Source organism: Ictidomys tridecemlineatus, chromosome 6 (assembly GCF_052094955.1).
Source record: "Ictidomys tridecemlineatus isolate mIctTri1 chromosome 6, mIctTri1.hap1, whole genome shotgun sequence".
NCBI lineage: Eukaryota > Metazoa > Chordata > Mammalia > Rodentia > Sciuridae > Ictidomys > Ictidomys tridecemlineatus.
In genome coordinates this window covers 40,526,800-40,548,699 of record NC_135482.1, presented here as the reverse complement: position 1 = coordinate 40,548,699, position 21,900 = coordinate 40,526,800, and the positions used below count along the sequence as shown (strand labels likewise).

Below are 21,900 nucleotides of genomic sequence, written 5' to 3'. Positions count from 1 at the left end.
GCTGACTCTCCTCTTTCTCAGGATCTCAGAGGCCCTCCCACCCATCAGCATCTGAAGAAAAGGTAGTTGGTTAAGAAACACCATATAGTCATGAGATAATTTTAGAGACAAATAAGACAACAGGAATAAAGAGAAAAATAATATCATAAGATACATTAAAAAAAGTGTAAAGCCAGGCACAGTGGTGCATACCAGTAATCCCAGCAGCTCAGGAGTCCAAGGCAGGAGGATCTTGAGTTCAAAGCCAGCCTCAACAATTTAGTTAGGCCTGTCTCAGAAATAAAAGAGGGCTGGGATATGGCTCAGTGGGTAAGCACCCTGGGGTTCAATCCCTGGTACCGGAAAAAAAGGGAAAAAAAAGGAAGATATGAAAGAACCTGACAACTAATTGGCCATACAGATAATTATGAAGGTAAATTTGTAAAACTAGTTTGTCCTTTAATTTCTTTAAAATACATATGACTATTTAAAAGCAGAAATGAAAACAGTGTCTTAGGGACTGGAGTTGTAGCTCAGTGGTACAGTGCTTGCCTTGCATGTTTGAGGCACTGGGTTCAATCCTCAGAACCACATAAAAATAAATAAATAAATAAATAAATAAAAGATATTAAAAATAATTTTAAAAAACACTATCTTAGGGAGTTTAGTATACATAGATATAGATGTATGTAAAAACATGAAAGCTATACCATAAAGGAATGAGTGGAGAATGGATAAAGGAAAGGAATCTCATTGTTGCAACACTGTTACATTAATGTGAAGAGGTATACTATTTACTTTAGGCTCTGAAAAGTTAAAAATATGTATTTTAATTTCTAAAACAACCACTAAAAATTAATGCAAAAGGTATAGTTGAAAAGACAATCAGTAAATAAAAATAGAATTCTAAGAATTATTGATATAAGCAATAAGAGAAAAGAAAAGAAGGAACAGAGGAAAGAAAAACAGAAGATATGCAGAAAATAAAACAACCCTAATCTAACCTTATCAATAATTACATTAAAAGTTAAAGGATAGCATAGTTTATTAGAAGGCAGAGATTGTGCTGGGCGTCTTTGTGGTATGCGCATGCCTGTAATCCCAGCGGCTCAGGAGGCTGAGGCAGGAGGACCGCGAGTTCAAAATCAGTCTCAGCAAAAGCAAGATGCCAAGCAACTCAGTGAGACCTTGTCTTTAAATAAAATCAGTGGTTGAGTACCCCTGAGTTTAATTCCTGGTTGCCATCTCACCCCCTCCAAAAAAGGTTGGAGTTAATTGAAAGCAAAGCAAGATGCAATTATTTTCTGTCCATACAAGATACATTTTAAATATGAAAATGTAGATAGGTTTAAATTAAATAGATAGGAAAAGGGAGGGTATGTATACAGAAAAGCTGCAGTGGCTGTTTACTATCAGATAAAATAGATTTTAAGACAAAAGTGTTATCAGATTTAAATAAGGAAACCTCATACTCATAAAAGTGTCAGTCCCTCAGGAAGATGCATCAATTGCGCGCGCGCACACACACACATACTTTAGGGAGGCTGATGCAGGAGGATTGCAAGTTCAGGCCAACCTCTGTTAACTTAGCTCTAGGCAACTTAGTGAGACCTTCTATCAAAATAAAAACTAAAAGGGCTGGAGATATGGCTCAGGGATAAAATTCCTCTAGGTTCAATCCATGAAACCAAATAAATATATAAAAGGGCAACAAAATACATGAAACAAAGATTGACAAAGTTATAAGGAGAAATAACTCTACAAACATGGTTGGGGACTTTGAAGACCACTCTCAGCAAGTAATAGAACAAACAGGCAATCGGTAAGACTTTAGAAAACCAGACAACATCATTCATGACCTTATTGTGATTGCTGTTTACAGGTCAGGATATACAAAATCTGCTCAATAGACACTCTTTTCAAGTATACCATAGTATGTTGAAAAAGAAATCCATATTCTGGGCAAAAACACAAGTCTGGTAAATTTCAAAAGGATTCAACTATTCAGAGGGTGTTCTCTGACCACAATACAAAATAAATTAGAAAAAAATAAGATGTCTAGAAAACCTCCTAATATATGCAAATTAAACAATATAAGGCTAAATCAGCCAGAGGACCAAGAAGATCTCACAAGAGGAATTGGAAAATACTTTGATTTGAATAAAAACAATAACAAACAAACAAAGAGGCTGGGAATGGAGCCTAGTGGTGGAGAGCGTGCTGAGCATGTGCAAGGCCCAGGGCTCAATCTCCAGCGCCACAAAAAAATAAAATAAATAAATAGAATAAAATAAAAAAATTGTTGAGCACAACTACAACAGTGCTTAGAGGAAAATGTATGGCTTTAAATGCTTTTATTACAATACAAAAAAAGTCTAAAAGCTAGGACTAAAGATCTACCCTGAGAAACTATAAACAACAAAGTATAAGAAAAGCATACAGAAGGCAGGAAATGATAAAAACAGAAATCAATAAAGAGAAATACAAAAGATAATAGAAGAGTAACGTCAAAAGTTGGTTCTTGGAAAAGTTCAGAAATATTTATAAACAGTAGACCAAAATTAAGAACAAAAAGAGAACAAATGATCAGTGTCAAGGAAGGAGGAATGCTGTATAATAAGGTGAGCCCAGAAGAGCAGTGGAGGGTTTTAAGAACTTGAATCTGACAACAGGGAAATTGAATATCCAATTGGAAACAAAATAGAATCTTAACCCTCTGCCTCCCACCACACAAAACTCAGTTCCAAGCCAGGCTCAGTGGGGCACGCCCTTAATCCCAGAGTTTGGGAGGCTGAGGCAAGAGGATCACGCTTTTAAAGCCAACCTCAGCAAAAGTGAGGCACTAAGCAACTCAGTGAGACCCTGACTCTAAATAAAATACGAAAAAGGGCTGGGATGTGGCCCAGTGGTTAAGTGCCCCTGAGTTTAATTCCTGGCACACACACGTACACACAAAATCAGTTCCAAGGAGACTTTATACTTAAGTATGACAGAAAAAAACAAAACAATGAAGTTTCTAGAGGGAGACACAAGGGAATATTTTCATGATCTAGCTACTTCTGAAACAGGAAACAGAAAACACTAAACATGTAGAAAAAATAAAAAATTTTGTATTACATTAACACTGAGAAAGACACTTTAAGAATATGGAAACAGGAGATGATATTTTTGAAACATAACTAAAGAAAAGGTTGTATCTAGCATGTGTATTTTAAAACACTTGAATTTAATAGGAAAAAGAACAGGCAGCATGATAAAAGAATGAGCAGGAGATTTACATTAAATTGGTATTTTTTTCAAAATAAAATATCCAAATGGCTCCAAAAATGACCCATGAACACAGGAAAATATATTCAACTTCATCAGGAAAATGCAATTAGTATTGTATTGCGATACCATTATAAACCCACTAAAATGGGGCCGTTAAGAAGATTGATAATACCAGGTGATTGCAAGGATATGGAACAACAGGAATTCATGCTGCTGACAGGAGTATCAATTCTCACAACCACTCTTGAAGACTGTTACCCACTAAACTTGAAAATATGCAAAACCAATGACTCACCATTTCCACTCCTACATTCATATGAAATATAAATGTATGCACATGTGTAGCCAAGAAAATTCATAGTAATATTATTGCTTAGAGTAGGCAAAAATTAGAAATATCTCAAATGCTCATATACACTGGAATAAATAAATGTGGAATAATCATGCAACTGAACAGTACACAGCAGTGAAAAAAGAATTAATCATACCTACTTGTAACAGTAACGATGAAAACTCACAAAATGTTTCATAAAAGAGATTATATGCAAAATAATATATTGCAGACACACAGCTTCTAAAAAAAGGTAAAAATCAAACTATAATGTTTAAAAATGCATTCCTGAGGTCAAAACTGTAAAGAAAATATAAGGAGTAATTACTATAGAAACTAGCATAGTGACTATTTTTGAGCTGGTTTCGATTGGAAATATTTAAGAGAGGGGGTTTGAGGGATGTAAGAAATAACCTAGGAGGTGATTACACCAGTGTTCTTCATAATAAACCACCGAGCTGTGTTCTTTACTTTTTCCACTTTTCTGTGTATTTGTGTATTATTTCTGTGTATTATTGCATAATGGAAAAAGAGACCAAAAAATTAAAAAGAAGCCGAGGAAGTCTTTCAATTCATTTTTGAGGGCTACAAGAAGATCAAATGGAACCACAGGGGGAAGAGCTTTACCATTTGATAGTTGCAGGTCAAGCACAGCCTTTGGAAGAACAGGGTCAGGGAAGTGAGTGGGGAGAAGAAGTCAAAGAGCCAGGAGTGAAGAGTTAAAGATGAGCAGGTAACAAAGAGAGTAAATTCCACTTATTCCACTTTGGAAGGAAAGAGAGAGAAAAAAAAAAAAGGCAAGATGATCACAAGGAAGAATCATGTCATTTTTAAAAAAATTATTTCTTGGCACATGTGTGTGGTGAGAGGGGTGGAGGGCACATCAGTGGCACAGGGAGATGAGACAATGGAAAGGGAACTTGTGAGAAGCATGACGAGGCAAGGTGATGACCGTTGAATCAACATCCCCTACTCTGTGGCCGCCAACCTCCCACCAGGTCACATGGCCTCCTGCCCTTTGCCCCAACACCAAGCAGAACATACAGGAAATGAGTGGAAATATAAGAAACCTGAAGGCAAAGCCAATTCACGACTCACACTCTCCATTTTCCATCACAGCCCTGCCCCTAAGGGTGGACTGCAGCAGAGAGGAAGGTGGGCGTTTAACACAAACATCCTGTAATAAATTGTGCTAAAGCTTTGAAGGCCTGAGCACAGAATGTCTTGCCTACACCTGAGACGGTCCTAAGAAGCAAGGAGAGCCGAGACCCGTTGGTGGAAAGGCAGCTGGGCAAGCAGGAGGCAAAGATACCCCCAAACTAAAGGACAGACAGGAGGAATCAGCGACAGCCGTGTATTGCACAGAATGGTGACTGCAATGAATAATAATGTGTTGTATATTTCAAAATTGCTTTAAAAAGTAGATTTTAGTCATTTTCACCACAAGAACGTTAGCATGTGAGGCAACGCATTTTTAATTAGCTTGATCTAATCACTGCTTTATGTTAAACATTTGTCAAATATCATATTACACCCCCCCAAATGCATAATTGTTATTTGTCAATTAACATTCAAATTTGAAAAACAGAGACAATGGTGAAGGGAAATAAAGCTAGTTAGTGATTTCCCCTATGGCAGATACTGGGGTTCACCACCCAGACTCTCCCTCCATAACCTTCCAGAGCTGAAGCCCCAGTTTGCCCAGTACTGCAGGGGCCGGCAGCCCATGCTGAGTCCCTCCCTCAGGACTGCCTGCAGCCTAAGGGAGCCACTCTGCTGAGGTGCTGACCTTCCCAAGCACAGCCTGTGCTCCATGATGGGCCTGCTGGATACAGGCTGCCCTTATAGGACACTGAAGGACCAGAGGTCCCCACAGAGTGCAAGGAGGCCTGGGCTGGGATTGCCACCCAGTGTCTTCTTTTTTATCACGGTTTCTCAAACTCATCCTAGTGACATATTGAGCTTTTTATGGTGGCCAACCTGTATTTAGCAGTGTCTTTGGTCTCAAGTAAAGGCCAGTGTCTCCAGAGGTTGCTAAATATATCAGTGTGCAAAATCCTCCCCAATTGAGAACCATGATGCAATTCTGCTCCCACAGGTGTTGATTCTAAGAATATCCCCCAATAAACATCCTTCTGGAAAATCACTGGATCTGTGGCACACCCCATGTGTGGTTCACTCAATAAACACAGTGTTTATTGGTAAATTATACCTGTGCTTCTATAATTATATTATGTACTCTATAGGGGAAAAACAAAAACAGTTTAGGGTGAGACAAATATAAACCTAATTGGTAGTTCTAGCATTTTCCCCTACTCCCCAAAGGAATGTTTATTAGTACCTCTCCAGGAACCTAAACCCGGTTGTGCACACCAGTGAGCTGGGAGGGAACAGAAGAACGTAGGTGGGGGCACAGTTCTTAGTAACCCTTGAGTCAGGGGGAAAAGGGAAGAGAGTTTAAACAAGGACTTTGGGGAGCTGTATCCATGGGAGGCAAGATAGAAAAAGCCAACAGTGTCTATCCAGATGGCATGAGATAGAGAATAGGTATAAATAGGTATCCGATAAAGAAGGTTCTGGACAAACAAAGGAGTAGACCAGGCATGTCTGCAACAATCTTTATGAGCCACCCATTAAAATTCCTATTTAAAAAAATGCAACAAAAGCTTAAAAGCTGCCAAGCATTGTAAAAAGAAAAGATAAGGAGAGACCATCAAACAAAGGTCAGAGGGAATTTCTTCTGATTGTATCCTTATGGGACTAAAGGTAAATTCTTGAACTTCCAACACGTTCTTATATCTAAACTGAACTAGGCCATCACACACTGTTAGGAGCTTATTAAAATAATATCACACTGCTAGAAAAGAGGAACATTTTTAGAAATTTATGCAAAAATCAGCATATGATTGTGTAAGGGATTTCATTTTATTATCAGTCTGTTTTAGAGGAAGTAGTAAAAACAAATGACATGGAGATTTAAATAAGTAATAATGTTGAAAACTATGCTTTCTGCATTTGCACATAAGGCCCAAATTTCTAACCTTTCCTGGAGCAGCCCTGAGCTTTTCCTGAGAGAGTTTCAGAGAGACAATCCACAAGTCCTTAAGACCAGGTTCCTCAAGGATGGGGAGCTACCAGCCTCTGTGTAACCCACCTTAAAGCATGGGACAGACAAGCTCTTTCCTCAAACACTGCAGTGGATGTGAAATGTGTGACTTTGCACAAAAAATAAAGAAGAAACAAAAAGTTCAAGAAATGTAACTAGAATAGTTTTTTTTTTTTAACTAAAAAACTGGGATAGTTGAAAAACAAAGCAAACAACAACAAAAACAAGATTGATAAGCTTAATTACCAAAAAGTAACCCACAAAAAAATACTAACATTTATTGTGAAAAGTTCTAAGCAACCTAAAAGCCCATTGAAAAATTATTTAATCTCAATTTAATTCTCCAAAACAGACTTGCAAAAAAACCTTGTAAATATCATAACCATTAAAGAAACTGAGTTATCATTTTTAAATCTAGAGAGAGAGAGTAAATGAGCTGAAATGGATTTACAAGTGAGCTCTACCCAGCATTCAAAAACCAGATCATCCCAATCTAATTAAAATCCTTCCAAAAAGTGAATATAGTAGGAATAAACATTTTCCAATTCAAAGTTTTAGGAAAACCCAAAGATGTGGAGGGCCAAGCTGCCAAGAAAATGCAAATACAAATAAGCATACTTTAAAAGCCCCAATTGCACTAGTAGGCAACATTTAACTTAAAACCACAATTAGATGCCATTTTTTCTTCTCAAATTTGCTTATTTTGTAGGTTGTACCGTGAAAACTTCTAGAAGATCAAATTATTACAACTTTTATGGAAAACAACCAGAGAAATTTGGCAAGATGAATCAAAGTCCTTAAAACATATATATTTTTACTATAATGATTTCTATTTTAGCAAATAATCAGAAGTGTGGACAGATAGGGATATGTTTATTACAATATGATTTAAAACAAGAATAATGGATTTATATTAAAACATACACTTATGCAATATTGATTAAATCTATTCTAGCACATGCATTGAAATGAGTGGTTGACACCATATTAATAAAATGAAGGCCTGAAGTAATTCAAAGACTATTTAGTGACACAGAAAAAAATATAATAATATACAATATTATATATACACAGTGAAATTCAAAACTGGATATGGAACATAATCCCAAGTTTGTACAAGACACACTGAAGAGAAAGACACAGAAGACATCAATGTATTTACAGAAGTTATTTTTTACATTGCTAAGATTGTATCTGATATTTATTTTTTATTCCTTTGTTTTCCCAAGTTGTCTACAAGTATAAGTCACTTTGTAACCAGAAGAAAAACAATAAATATTGTTTTTAAGTTACCAAGTGAACATATCTCTGATGTGGAGGGTTGTAATTAGAATAGGTGTGAAGTGGAACTAATATGAAAACTTTGACGTCATTTTAGGAAACACTGCAGAAGAATTAACAAGAACAATATAGAAAGCACAAAATATTTGGAACTGGAAAGACACAATTTACCCTTGGGTCAGCCACATAATATTTATGTCTTATTTGGAGCTTCCTTATCTACCAGCTACAGATCCTTTGTGATCTGACATTGATAAGTTAATCTACTCAATGTTCCTGGAACAATATCTAAAATAGAGTAGGTTTCATAAAAGTTAGGACCTGTCACCGTACTGAAACCCTAATCTTATGCTTTGGCCTCTCAGTTTTGATCTTTTGCCTAAGATCATATTGATGTTGTCATTATTTTATCTTGTATAAGGGTCTAGCATGTAAGGTAGATTTAAAATGACATTGGATATGACTAAACACAAAAATACCTCTCCTCCAAGCACAGTTAGTTAAGAGAGGAAATAATTCATTCAGAGAAGGCTGGAAAATATGTTAGCTGAATTGACAAGTATTTGACTGATCTCACAAATAATTTCATATAGAAGTCAATCTAGTAGTATGTAGAAATGATTAAAGTGAGTCAATTTCTTAATGAGATAACACCCTAATTACCCATTTTATTCTCTATTGGGAATGTTAAAAATGAACAACAAAAAAAATTCACAATACGTTGAAGGGCAAAGTAAAAACGTTTTCACTCAACTGTTTCATAAATTATCATGTTACCATGTTCTTATTGAACATTAGAGGTATTAATAGAATCAATAAATAGTGATATGTAATCAGTATTTACTGTTGATAATTTTTTGTTGATTTTACTGAGTTGATTATCAAGAACTCATGGGAATATGAGGCACCATGTTTCCAAAATACAGACATATTTAAATAGACACAAAATACACTACACATTTGTACATAAATATTCTAGATCTTAATAACTGTTTGCACAATGGTTTTGCATTGGCCTATATTTTTATCATCTCAAGTAAACACTGCATGCCATGAAACCTTGAATTAACCAAGAAAATAGTTTGGTGTGAAAAAAATAAATGTTGCCTTTTCTGACATTGTGTTCTGTTTCTATCAAAGTGAAAAAATCGAGCAGCAATGTTTGCCTGCTTATTCTTTTCAGCTGAATGGAATGGAAAATTACAGAAAAATTGAACAAAGAAACTGCCTTGACCTTCTCAATTGCTTGGAAATGGAAGTATTTATTCAAGTATTTACTTGGTGGCCCTGGCTCATGGTGCCCTTGAATTAATAGAAGTGCTTTTCCAGAGATGTTAGATAAGCAGCTCAAGGCATATGCTTTCTTCACTTTGCCTCCACTAAACTTCTACATCTTGGGCCTGAAGGAAAATCCTTTGTAGAGTCTGTTCTATCTCACCTGAACTCCTGAAGCAGGTACCAAACATGTTTGCTGGTTTTCACCCTGATCTTTTTATGATCCATTTTCCATGGAGCTCCAAAGCCATTTTTTTTAAAAGTGTGAATTATTTCCTCTCTCTTCCACAAGTGTTGTCAATTGAGCTTTGAACCCCACTGAGAGTCTACAAGACCCTATGAGATTGGTCTCTATGTGACTTCTTCTTGCACCACTACCCCTTTCCACACCTGGTCCAACTACAACTGTTCAGTCATAAGTCCAGTCCTACTGGAGAACCCTTGCTCTGCTACTTATTCTGCCCTTAGACCTTCCCATGGCTGTCTATTTTTTGCATTCAGGCCTCAAGTATCATTTTTTCAGAGAGATCCTCTAACCTTCTAATTCTGCTCACTAGTTAGTTACTTTCCAATAGGTCTATTTGTATTTCCATACCACTTATCCCTGGCTGACACTATTTTATTCACATATTTTCTTATTTTATTGACTTTCTACTCACTGAAACTTTATCTCCATAGAGGCAAACAATCACATTCCCTGTTGTATTCTTCACCCCTAGAACAGTGACTAATACATAGTTCTCAGTCCATAAGTATTGTTTACGTGAACAAATCAATTCATCTGTGCCACTGGTCAATCGGGATTTCTATTTGCAAGCAATAGAAACTGACTTTAGTAGACTGCAGCAGAAAGGTATGGTAGTTAATTTTATGTGTCTGGGTCACCAGGTGCAGAGATATTTATTCAAACATTATTATGGATGTTTCTGTTATGGTGATTTTAGATGAGGTTAACAGTTAAGTTAGTAGACTGAGGAAAGCAGAAGTTCCCCCGTCTCCTCTGCCCAGTGTAGATGAGTCATCTAATCAGCTGAAGTTCTGAATAGAACAAAAAGACTGATCTCCCCTGTGAAAGAGAAGTTTTCTACCTGATTGACTTTGGGATACTGTTTTTTTCCTTCTTTGTCACTTCAGTTGAACACTGAGTCTTCCTGGGTCTAGAGTCTACTAGGTTTCAGACTAGACCTACACCACCAGATACCCTGTGTCTCCAGCTTACTGACTCACCCTCCAGAGCTTGGTACTTGTTAGTTTCCATAACCACATGAGACATTTCCCATTTTGCGCGTGCACACACACACATACCTGATTTGTTATTTCTCTGAAGAACTCTAAATAAAACAGAAGGATATCAAGAATCTCACAAAATAGTCAGGATAACTCAAGAAATAAGGTTAGATCAAGGCTATAAGGCTATAATGACCACCAAAATAACATGAAGTAACAGTCTTGCCAGAATGATGCTACTTCTAGTGGTGCTGCTAGTCACAGAGTCATGGCCACAGGACATCCTACCAGCGTTACTACCACCTCAACTGTTACTTGGTGCTAAACTCTCACTGACTCTGATTCTTTCTTTTTCTCTATGCTTAAATTTCCTTGCATTAGCAATCTTGGCCACATGTTCACAACCCTAATTGAAGGTAAATAATGAAAAAATAGTCTCTAACCTTTGAGGCTTTGTAGTGGAAAGTGGGTCCTATCTCCATAAAATCATACACTGTGAAAAGCAAACCATTGCTTTTTATATTTTATGATTAGTCATGAGTTGAAAATTCATTGGATCTTGCTATGCCCATAGCAAATCTTTACTTAACAATCCTTCTATTCTCTCCCTGATAAATATTTTCTAAGCCAATGACTGGTTAAAAAAAAAAACTTGACCAATCTCTCCACTGGTTAAATTAGCCTCATAAAATATAAAGAGCTCTACAAAAAATCCTAATGCGCTCAAGTGTCAATAGGTAGCTATAAAAGAATGATGAAAAGATTTACCTCCAAGGCAAAGCCAAGACTTCATAACCACAAAATCTCCTTGGTGAGCACCCATTCTCAATGGAGAATCCACTGAGATTCCTGACCCAGAAGTTGCATTCCCTGGCTGAGTGATCACAGATGGGTCTCTACATCTTGATTCCTTTACCTATAAAATGAAAATAATAATAAAAGTATAATAAGAATCTTATATCACTGCCTCACCAAAGTTTCCTGGGGATGAATAATAGGCCAATACATGAGTAAGCCTAGGATAAAAGATGTGCAAATAGAAGAAAACATCAATGTTATTGTTTAAGTAGCAAGACAATTTCAATTGAAGGTCATTCTATGCTAATTATAAGAGTTTCTATCTCAGTCCATTTTGTGCTGCCATAACAAAAATACTTAAGCTCCTTAAGCACAGTGATTTATTTTATTTACTTTATTTTAATGGTAATGGGTAATGGGTAGTGGGTGGAGGGGTACTAGGGATCAACCCAGGGCCTTCTATCACTGAGCTGCACTCTCAGCCAGAGACTGGAACAGAATTTTTATAGTTTTTTAAAAATTTGTTATTTTTAGATATAAATGACAGTAGTATGAAGAACAGAATTTTATTTTCTCATAGTTCAAAAGTCTGGGAAGTCAAGATACCAGCAATTAGGTTGTCAGGTGAGGGCTGGTCTCTGCTATTAAGATGGTAATTTATTGCTGAATCCTCAGGAAGAGATGAACACTGTGCTCTTACATGGTGTCAGGCAGAAGGGCAAGTGAGCCAAACACTGTGAAACCTCCTTTATAAGGGCCTGAATTCTATTCAGAGGGGAGGACCTATAACTTAATCAATCATTTCTTAAAGGCCTCTCCTCTTAATACTATCACATCTCAATTAGGTTTCAACACCTGAATATGGAAGGTGATGTATTTAAACCATAGCAGCTACTATTTATTTATCTCTTGCTATGTGCTCTTAACATTCATGTGCCTTCATTCTTTCATTCTATCACCCTCTGACAACTTACTAAGTATAAGCATCACTCATCTATATACTCTCAAGGCCCTCTCCTTCCTTGTTGGCCTTGTGTTTCATATAGAGAAATTCCATCTAAAGTAGCTGTGTTAGTTAGCTATCCATCACTGTGACAAAATGCTTGAGAAAAATCAACCCAAAGGAGGAAAGATTTATTTTAGTTCATGGTTTCAGAGGTTTCAGTCCATGGTCACTTGGATTCATTGTTTCTGGGCATGTTGTAAGGTAGAACATCATGGTGGAGCAAACTTGGAGGCCAGGAAGCAAAGAAAGAGAAAGAAAGTGATTGGAGGTCCCACTGTACTCTTCGAGGGCCTACTTCTTCCAACTAGGCCCCATTTCCTAAAAGTTCACCACCTCCCAATAGCACTGGCTGGTGACGGAGCCTTTAGCATATGGGCCTTTGAGGGACATTTCAGATTCAAACCAACAGTAACCATACTCTGGTGTCCCTCCACAGACAAGGAAAGAATTTATTTGATTGATGAGTTTAGGGTAGAAAGGTGACCGTGTTTGTACTAATAAGTACAAATAAGTCACTTTTGCCCTATATATCATATTGGCCATTTTGTCCTAATACTTGACAATACCTGTATAGGGAATTAAATGTATATTACCTATGATTATTTATTAAATGTATACTACCTAGGATTATTTCATGCTCTGGCAGCCTAATTAATACATGGCATATTTGATGTATATTAACTGCAGGCAAACTCACCCTTATAGTATTTTAGCAGTTCTATCTTCATTCATAATGTCAGAATTATAGACTTTTTGCACCTGTGATCCGTTAAAAACACATATTCATTTTACCTTGCTAGCATGTAAGACATGGAAAATGTGATACATAAAGAATAAACGGAAGTCGTGGTGCTCACCATACAAGAGCAGCACAGTGGGCAGACTTTTTTACAGGCTCAGTTCAACGGAGAACAGAAAAAAGAAAACACAAATGTCTCTGCCCTGCTCAGAAGCCGGGCCTTTGTGTGCTATTTCCTGGCAGATGAAAAGCAGAGAAGCTGCAGCTTGCATTGCTCCCTGGGGATTGGAAGGAACAAAAGAAAAGTAAATACTCTGCTTCCAAGAATGACATTTAAGTAAGAATAGTCATTCTTTTCTTTTTTGTTTCTTCTTTCTTCTTCTTCTTCAGTTATTATTAAACAGGAAAGATCAATGGTAAGAAATAATTTCTTTAAATTTTTTTTTTTTGGTTTGAGGTGTTGTTTTTTTTAAATCATATAACAGAGCTTATTTTGTGTCCCTCCTTCAAATTGTCTCTATATCTTTTGATTCTTTCCTAGTACAATTGAAATTTAACCCCTCCAATTTTTTTCCCAACGATATAATATTCCAGGCACTGCAGAGAGTACCCATGGTTAATGCTGAGTACAAATGCCTTCCCTATGTAACCTAACCCTCCCAAAGTTTCATACCCAGGACTTCAATTTATCTTACATCATATTATTGTGATCTGAATGTTTACCTCCTACTCCTAAATTTATTTGTTCAAATTCTGATCACTAAGGTGATAGAATTAAGAGGTAGGGAAACCCAGGTGATTATATTACAAGGGTGTAGCTCTCATGAAAGAGATGAGTGCCCCTATAAAAAAAAAAAGCCCAAGAGTAACCCCTCATCTCTTCTATTATGTATTGGATTTAGTGAGAAGTCACCATCTGTGAACCATAAAGTAGATCTTCACCAGACAGTAATCTACCCTGGGGTTTTTGATCTTATGACTTCTCACCTCCGAAACTGTGAAAAAATGAAGTTTTGCTGTGTGTAAGCCACCTACTTTATGGTGTTTTGTTAGAATACCCCAAACAGAGACAAGGACATATTTCCACCCCACAAAGATTAGCCATGAAGGGTAGCCAATATTTGAACAGATGCAAGGATGAATAAGAATATTATCATGTGCCACTTCTGACCTCAGTAGTATGCTCCTGGGCTCATCCGTGAGGAGTGGCTTGCGATAGTCTCCAAAGGATATTTAGAGTTATGCTAGACTGCTCAGTCCCAAACCACATTGACACAGGGGCTTCCATTGCCACCTCTGTCAGCAACCCTATTCCAAATAGAGTACATGTGCAAGAGCCACCTTCTCATTCAATCTAAAAAAAATACCTTTGCCAAAATAATGTCTGGATGCTGCATTTGGTATCCTCATGCTTTAAACTCCAGCATGTTAAGACAGGTCCCATCTCTGAACACCTTTATTTATGTTTCTTCTTAACAGCGGGGGAAGTTAGACACTGAGATGAATCATCTGAAAAGAACAGAATCTTCTTTGGCAGGTTTTGCCAAGTAGATCCACAAAAGTCTCTGACCTTAAAAATATCACACAGTCTGATGAAAAGCTCTTGACCCTGGTGTTCTTACTGTCCTATTCTTATGGGTTTTTCCTTAACCCTCTGGTTATTCTTTTCTAGTATCTTTCTGGTGCATTTCTCCCTCTTTCTTTCATTGTGGGAATTACTTGGGCCTCCAATGTTGGGTCTTTAACACTCCTCACTGCAGATCATAAAGCCAAGGCCTTACAGGATCTTCAGATTACATGAACAAGCAGGCAGGTGGTACGAAAGACAAGTCATAGACTCTCTCAGTATTACCATCATATATACAGTAAAGAAATAGCTTTTCATTGAAAAGGAAACAAATAACAACAACAAAAATCCTCAAGCACAATCTTTAGTGGCAGCTGATATTCATTGTCAGGAAGCTAGGAGGGGCCAGCTGAGTCTGTGGAGAGGGAGGAATCCCCTGTGTCTCAGCTCTAGTCAATGTTGGCTTATGGGGAGCCACACTTTGCCCCTGGGCTGAGCTTGCTCCCCCTCCCTGGAGCAATGGGGGTACTGGTCTGGCATGCACATGAAAGCTGTGCAGGGCAAGTGGCCTTTACCCTTGTTCAGCAATGGAGCCTGCTTCAAGTCCTCCCTGGGAGTTATCTAATGGGGATGGGCAACCCCCTGAAACCTGATTTCCTTGCCTTATTTGGTGAAGAACATTCCATGGAACCTCCTTGTGCACGTCCTCCCTATAAAAATAAAGAGAATCCAGGTGCAAGTGCTCTCTCCAACAGACCCTTAGGTTGTCTGTCGAGCTGTCGCTGATTCCCGCAAAAGGAATTTCTGTGTGCTCTGTGGTTTCTTTGCCGTTTTCTTAGTTATTGATACAGCCAGTTCCTTTGTACCCAGCTCATATCACCATCCAGCCAGCTGGCAATATTGACCAATAGATAACAGGACTACTAGTGAAAATTGTCCATTTCTCAAAAGAATATGAAAATCCAGGCTTTCAGTTGACATCTTTGATATTTAAAATTTTGCTCAGCATAACACATCTGCATACAGGAACAGTCTGCCTCAGAGGACCTGTCTCCATGCCAGAAATGGTCAGTGGGTTGCTGTTGGGCAACTCCTTCATTTGTAGTTTGAAGTGGTTTTCAAACTTCACAGACAACCCATTGTGGGATCATGGAATAAGTCTAATGGGCATTTTAAAATGAAATAGAACTGCACAAAAGAAAAGAAAATTGGAAACAATAGCATATATCACAATTAATAAGGGTGTGTGTGTGTGTGTGTGTGTGTGTGTGTGTGGTGTGTGGTGGGTCACTGTAAAGGTATCTGTCCCTGAGACTATAGTCCAAAGGTTTGAGTTACTGCCCATGTGACAATATTCCACTCCTTTACTGTCAATTGCCACTTAAATGCCAATGGCTGTAAAATGTGCTTCCGAGGGCAAGATTTTTGTCTTGAGCTTCAGACCTGAGTTTTCAGGTATATCATCATGCAGGTGCTCTGCAGGTCCTATAAATGCAGTGTAATAGAACAATTGCAATAATGAGCTTTGTAATCAGATCTGAGTTTGAATATTGGGATCTCAGCCTGTTTTCTTATCCTCAAGTCAGGATGGTTGAACTCTCTGAAAGGGGGCGTTGTCAGAATTTGCTCTTAAAACAGGACTTAGCACATACCAAAATAAACACTTGAGCACCAACGGTGTTCCAGGCACTGTTCTAGGCACTTGAGATTGCTGAGAAAACCCAGCCCCTCCACCTGAGACAGTGCTGCTTTCAGTAGTTTGAGAAAGGATGATTGAAATCAACAGAGCACTTCCTTCATGTGTTACTGGATACAGTAATTATTTGCAAATGTGTTCTATCAGTACCCTTTTCACATGGCCTCTTTGAAGTTTCCTAACTTATGACCACAGGGGTGACCTTCTGCTTCCTGCTGAGTGTCAGAAGCTCTTCTCTCCCCTCCTGAGTGTCACGAGCTCTTCTGGCTCCAGCTGGCCACGAGGCAGTTCTCCGAGAGGCCGCAGATGTACTCGGGTATGCGAGAGAACCGGTCATGTTCTTGTGTTGAGAAACTCGGGTGCAGTGTTCCCCAGGCTCTTGTGAATGACCCAGTGTTCTCTCCCCTTGGGAAGTTGACTGACAGTGACCACATAAACACGTACATGCGTCACAACATGGTTACAGCTGGAACTCTGCATCGTGCCTGCTGCCCCCAGGCACGATGATGATAAATATGACATTGAAGTGACACTATGGACACGTCATTTCTGTGCTTCTCTTCCCTCCTTTACTGACCTCTTTTTTTCCTATATTCTTAGCTCAGTGGATTGCATCGCGGTGTCACACTGGTGCCCAGGCCAGAGCCAGCAGATCCAGTCTGCAGACTTCATTCTGTTTCTAAAATCCATCCACTCTCCATCCTTACTGCCTGCCACGGTGTGATGCCAGCCTCTTATCACTTGCCAAGGTCCATGGCAATGTTCCAACAGAACTTCTTGCTCCCGGATCCATCCTTTTAATAGGTCCTTCACACCAAAACCACAGACTCCTTCTAAAATCGATTCTGGGCAGGTCCCTTTATCTTCTAGTCCTTTAGTGACTCCCTGTTCTTAACTGATAGAAAGTTCCTGGAAATTTTACCAGGCCTTTCGTGATCTCTTTGCTCCATTCTCAAGTGTCACCTAGTCTCAAGTTCTCTCCTATCAGTTAGAATACGTGGTAGTTTCCAATTCTTCCAATGATATCCCCTCTGGACTTCCACATGGGCCACTCTTCCCCTTGGAAAACTGTTTTCCGCCCCTGACTGCCTAAAGCTTCACATCCCCCCGACCCCACGCTTCCACGCATCAGAGGTGGAAGGTACACTGTGACCTTGTTTATTTTCTCCCCACTTATAAAGGGAACATATCTTTTTTCATTGTTATGTTCCCAATAACTAAAATGAATTGCTAACACACCAGAGGTGCCTATATTTGTTTCCTATTGCTGTTGTAACAAATTATCACAAGCACCGGTGGTTTAAAACAGTAAGAATGTTTTATCTTCCATCCTGTCAGCCAGAAGTTGGACAGGTCTCATCTGGCTCAAAGGAAGGTGTAAATGAAAGTCAAGATTCTAGCAGGGCTGTGTTCACTCCTGCGAGCTCTGGGTAGGATCTTTGTGCTTGCCCTTCCCAACATCTAGAGGCCATCTGCATTCTTTACCTTGAGGCCCTCTTCTTCCCATCTTTGATATTAGCAAGGTGAGGTGAATCCTTCTCATTTTGCATTATTCTGACCTTCCCTTCCATGTCCTCATTTCATTTTTAAGGTCCCTTGCCTGGATAATCTAGGACAATCTCTTATTTTAAGACCTTCTGATTAGCCGCCTTCTGATTAGCACCTTCATCTGCAACCTTGATTCCTCTTTGCCATTTCAGGTAATTATTAAGAGGCTTAAGGGATTGGAACATGGTCATCTTTGGGAGGCTATTATTCAGAATACAACAGCCCTCATATGAGGATGTGTGATTAAAATTCAGGGGATCATTATGGTGGCTGCTGCAGTTGATGGATGTGACACTTGTCTGCCCTTTATTTTCTTATGGCAGTGGTACCTTCATATTTCCAGGGGAACTCCTCTTCCCCTCACTTCACAGTCTTAGTGTGTATGAGTTAAGGCAATGCTAGTTGCTATAACATCTACTTTCCTAAATTTCAGTTGCTTAGGTAGAGTAAGTTTCTCTCTTTATTCCTGACATTCACTCTCATTTGTGATGTTAGGCTAGTGATGTCAGCTAGTAAAAATTAATTAATAATTAAAAATGGTGCAAACTCTATATTATTACCAGCACTTTGTTAAATAAGATGTATCACTTTCAAATACCTTAAATTCATTAAATAGCTATCACTAACCCTAAAATCTTCCTTCTAATTTCTTCCACATAACTCTACAAGAAAAATACTAAGAATTACACACACACACACACACACACACACAAACATGCATGCACATACACATGAAAAATATTTTCAGAATATAAATTGGAACAGAAGAAAAAAAGAATAGACTAGTAGAGACTGTAAGTAGAGACTATATTTGAAAATATGATGATGATAAATGATGTCGTGCTGAGAATTATCTCTTTAATAATACTACCAATTCTACTTTAGGTAAACAATAGCCATGTAAAAATGCATTTTTAGAGTCATTTAGAGTTAGCACCTTCATCTGCAACCTTCATTCCTCTTTGCCATTTTAGAATCATTATATCATAGAATATACTACCCCACTTTAGAGATGCAAAAATTGAAAGGCAAAGTGGTAATCACCACGGTCACTACCATTTGGCTATTTAGAAGCAGCACTAGCATGCAAATCTGGGTATAAACAGAAGAGTGAGTTTTAGAGTATCAAGGAAGAAACCAAGCAGCTGAACAAAGCACAATTGTTAATCGGTGTTTGCCTTATATAGAGGCCAGTCTACAAAGTTTTTCATCATTTATTAAATGATTTGAATAAGCATAATGAACTGAAATTTTTTCAGGCACAAAATATTTAATAATGAAGGTGTGTATCATTAAAGGCAGGTTACTTTCCACAAAAGTGAAATTTGGGCCTCTGACACATGAAAAATAATATTAACGTAGATATAAAATAAAAATGGTTAAGTCAAATCAGTTTAAAAGCATATGAAAGAAAATTACATTATTTTTTTTACATAGTCAAATTTTTTTTTACAAGATACCCTGAAAAGGTATTCATAACTTTTTTTCTCCTGAAATTTAGAATGTAATTAATGGTATTTCATGAACTTAAAGATAAAAGTGGTGAATACAGAAATGCAACTTGTCCAGAATTTTGAAAATTATAAAGCATTTTACATAAGAATTCAGCATAAACTTTTTTTTTGTCAGTCAAAACAAGCAAAGAGAAAGAGCAAACACTTTAATGAGAGGAATATTTCAAGGCAAGCTATAGTCAGTTATGATTTTTTAATATCTCAAGCTCAATACCAAGAACAGAGATCACAAAATTGAGTAATAATGATTTGTTTTTATCTCTTATGGTATCAGTGCAATGGAGAGAAGGGAGGTATATGAAATGAAGGAAAATCTAGATAAAATTTAAGCCATACCTATAATTTAGGAATAATCATTTTTGTGTTGCTTTTATAAAAACTTATGGGTGCATTATAACTAAACATGTCCCAGAAAATGAAAATAAGGTAATAACAAAGAAATAACAGACATAAAACCTTTTCTAGTAAACTAGAGCCATTTTTTTTTCTCAGCAGGGAAAAAACTTTAATTGAATTTTACCTTATTAGAAAGGCATTGTTTCCTCCATAGTCATAAAGTATATTTAGGGAATATCAGGAGCTATAATAGTTGGGGGTATTCTATTCTGTAAGTACCACAATCTACTGGAGTTAATTTAGGTAGAAACTAAATTTATTAAAAAAAATATTAGATAGCTCAGAGAACTTGGGTGGGCTGGAGAAATACTCAAGACTAGCCTCCTGGAACAATTCCAAGAACTACACTAAAGAGCTGACCAGAGCAGAGGGTTACCATGACCCGGGCCACCCCACACAGCAGCACAGCCATCCCCAACCTGTTCCTTCCTATGCTTCATCCTCAAAGTTAAGTCCCAGTTCTGCCTGGGAGTCAAAACTAAAATGGATGCCTACAGCTTTGACAGGAGGGAGTGTACTAAGGGATGCAAATTTTATTCAAACTACCCTAGGATTATGGAGATATAGAGAAGAAATTCAGAGCACGTGGGGAATTTGGTAGGGAGAATCCTTTGCTGGCCCCTCCACGTCTCCACTCCTTGGGGTTACACCTACCATTAGTCAAAAGCCTTAAGGGGATGTAATTCAGGACCTTAAATAGTTTACTTTGAGTTAATTCAAGGGGTTATTATCCTTGGTGGGCTTGAACCTTTAAAAGGGAATATGCCCTTTCTGAGCGATTGGAAGTATGAGAGAGTTTTCCTGCAGATCTTAAAGACACAAAGTCTATATGTTTGACAGCTAAAGGAAAATGAGTTCTGCCAATCACCAGACAGATTTGAAAGCAGACCCTAAGTCTAAGATGAGACCCCCAACTCCAATTGACACCTTAATTTTAACATTGCAAGTCAACCTTGAACAGAGAACCCAGTTACACATTGCCCAGATTTCTGAATGAACTATATATAACTTAATAAATTCAGTTGAAAGCCACTAAGTTTATGGTAAGTTACTATGTAGCAGGGTAAAATAAATCCAGGCAGCTCTGGACAATAGGTACCCACAGGTAAAATGTATAAATATTGGGATGGTAAATTATTAATAATCTTGTCAAGCATTTTCAAAAAGAAGATTAATTATGGCAGAGGTGATTTATATTTTAACTTGAAACCATTATTAATGTCTCTTTAGATATTGTTATATGTTTACTCTCCAGTATAAACTGAGATTTAGAAACAAAAAAGATAACATTCGTTAAACAACATTTTCATACTACAATGCATTATCTGAGTACTTTATCTAAGAGATTATTATGGTAAAAATTAAACCTGTTTGATTTCATAGCACAGTGAAAATATTTATCAGGAAATAAGGGTTTTTAAAAAGAGGGAGAATAAGCAAAGTGATATAGAGGCTAATCAACTTTCTGATTGAGGAACCATTAATCACATGGTTTTGTACGATTTACACTGTGACTAACTGGCATAACCTTATTAACCATGAGGTTTAAAAGCAAAACCATAAAAATAGATATGCTCTTTCTCTTCTCCCTTAACAGTTTCTTTAATGACATTTAAGAAAACATGATCACAAGTCTGAGAGCAAATATTGAATAGGATTTTTTATTTTATTTTTTTCAATTGGCCGAAATCACTTAGTTGGGGCTCTTATTTTGAAAAAGAGGTAAGTGGTGCAGATATCAAACTTGTTCACCCCTCCCCCCCAAAAAAATAACCCTGAAACAGTATGAAAAAAATATAGATGTAATGGGAGCTTTCTGGTAATGATTCACACACATAAGCACATACACCAACTTTGATGGCTGAGCATCCTATCTATATGACAGTTAATGACGTTTTTGAGAACAGCATAGTGATTTGTGATCATTGCTCCTAAGCAAGACATGCTAAAAACTACTGCATCTCGAGATAAAAGCACATCTATACTTTGCTCTCAGGAGGCCCTCACTAAACAAAGACTGGCAATGATAACTGGAAACATGTGGCTATTGAGCCCTTAAACATTACCTATGCCAAACTGGGAAGGGTTATAAGTATAACATACACACCAGATTTTGTTCAAGGGGAAAAATAATTAATGTTTTATATTTATTACATGCCAATTTTAA

The 21,900-nt window shown here is 37.6% G+C and overlaps 1 long non-coding RNA gene across 1 annotated transcript in view; it reads right to left on the bottom strand.

Annotated features, from left to right (window-relative positions):
* LOC120888267 (uncharacterized) overlaps positions 1-21,900 on the bottom strand; it is a 107,839-nt gene that overhangs the window by 24,940 nt on the left and 60,999 nt on the right. Inside the window, exon 3 of the long non-coding RNA XR_013440443.1 lies at positions 11,238-11,385. This is a non-coding gene — a long non-coding RNA (uncharacterized LOC120888267). The remainder of the gene's footprint in view (positions 1-11,237; positions 11,386-21,900) is intronic.